This window comes from Dipteris shenzhenensis, chromosome 24 (assembly GCF_047967505.1).
Source record: "Dipteris shenzhenensis isolate YYH24624 ecotype China chromosome 24, Dip_SZ_1.0, whole genome shotgun sequence".
In the NCBI taxonomy this organism is placed as follows: Eukaryota; Viridiplantae; Streptophyta; class Polypodiopsida; order Gleicheniales; family Dipteridaceae; genus Dipteris; species Dipteris shenzhenensis.
The window spans coordinates 50310553-50312441 of NC_141619.1; the positions used below are offsets into that span (position 1 = coordinate 50310553).

The 1889-nt window shown below is 46.8% G+C and overlaps 1 non-coding gene across 1 annotated transcript; it reads right to left on the reverse strand.

Moving 5' to 3' along the window:
• Positions 1–990: 990 nt before the first annotated feature.
• On the reverse strand, positions 991–1150 carry LOC147886728 (U1 spliceosomal RNA). Its single transcript, XR_015543371.1, has one exon. It is a non-coding gene; the product is annotated as a U1 spliceosomal RNA (small nuclear RNA).
• Between the last annotated feature and the right edge of the window lie 739 nt (positions 1151–1889).

A 1889-nucleotide genomic window follows, 5' to 3' on the forward strand; every position in this document is an offset into this window, starting at 1 on the left:
TATTTTGCCTCAATGCTCCTCCAGTGGCTAGGACCACATATCCACTGGATCGACTTGCCATTGTTCCCACCCCAGAGAAAGCAGAGGGATTTTCCTACCCGACACCAAAGAGGCAAGTCAGGTTTTTTGTGAACCTTGCTGGTTATTGCTCAGTTACGCCAGAATCATGACCCCCTCTTCGAAAGGAATGGGAAGATTTCCAGTGGAATGGCAATTGTGACTAGTCTGAGTCTGCGTACGCACAGGAAGGATCATTTCCCTTTCGGTACAAGTTTCCTAAGCAGGCAGAATGCTTCAGCTAGCCCAGCTCCCTGGCACCCCCTGTGCATCATGAGATAAAGTGAAACTGTCGATTGCATTGGCCACATCTGGCCTGCAGCATACAAAAGCATATACGAGTGAGCCACTAGATTATGATTATATGGCAATCTCGCCATCTGAGCCCTCATCATGTGGAGGTGTCAATTTGTCAACTTGAATTAGGGTAGGGTGAAATGTTTCCAGCAGTCTTGATGTATCACCTTTGGCAAAGCTAGGTCTTCCATTTTGCCCAAGCAGTAAAGAATGGTCCTGAGTTGGAAATGTTAAAGCTTATCGTCGCTGGCACTGCATACTATGACCAGAACATCTACAACGAAGGAGCGCATGGAGAATGGTAATGTGAATACATCATGTGTGATCCATGGTGGTGTGTATGCTGCCGTAGAATGGGCACCATGGACAACTGAAAAGTAGGAGCAGTTTTTTGCAGTATCGCGATTTACCTGGAATGCAGAGGCGGTGGAAGTGATACACCAAGCTAAGAGGCTAAGGAGAGAGGGAGGCCGTACCTGAGTTTTGCAATGGGCGATCATAGAACGTTCTATCCCGCATGCGTTTTAGTTACAGGCTATCACGATTGAATACACATGGATCTGGTGCTGTGCGAGACAATGTGTTGTAGGTAGGAGGCCCGAAGCAGCAGATCCGTCCAAGTTGAGCTCGATTTGGAAGGGGGCCGCGCGAACGCGAGCCCCCACTGCCACAAATTATGACGTGCACTCTCCCCGTAGGGAGATGCTAGGGTACAGCCCGTCCGAAGTGCAATGGAGGGGCCGACCCTAGGCCATCGGCCTTCCTGATCACCGATCGACCCCGCCCAGGTAAGTATGTCTTACCGCTGTGCTGGAATCCCTTTAAGTAGGCTCCCGACCCCCCCATATCCCAACCTCTATATGGCCTTAAAACGCGTTTTTCCACGTGGCACAATTTGAGCCACCGCCCTAGCTACTCTATCAATAACTCCTCCATTGCTTGAGTGCAATCTTAGCCTTCTAAATTGCCTTCACTACCCTTCATCCCTTGAGTCCGACCCGTCAAAGGCTATAAGAACTTGTCAATGATACAATATGAGGTGAAGTGCATCACAAAGTAGGCACGCATATAACGACGCTAATTAGCCGGTTTCCTTATGACAATTTGAGGATATCGATTCAAGTAGTCCCACTCCAAAATTAATGTCCATGCTAGACACTTTCACTTCCGAAAATATTAAATATGAATGGCCCCTGGTTGTTGTATTGGGGTAGTCATTCAGGGATTCATAGGACGGATATAGAATCCAACTATGCATTCCTTCAATGGCATATATGTCCATACAATGTGGGTAATTATCTAGACATCTATTGAACCATATTCCCTCAATCCGCCGCCCAGAGTGGGGTCCTAGAGACAAATTTTCATTTTCTTTGTGCAAGATATTACTATTTCTAGAGAGGGAAACATACTCAAAGCTTGAAATGATTGACGCGTATTCTCGCCCTTGGTGTTTGTTACTTTTCTTTAAGTAATTCGACCCATGTCCATTACCACAATCGATATCGTACTTGTCCCATCTGTGCAAAAATTAC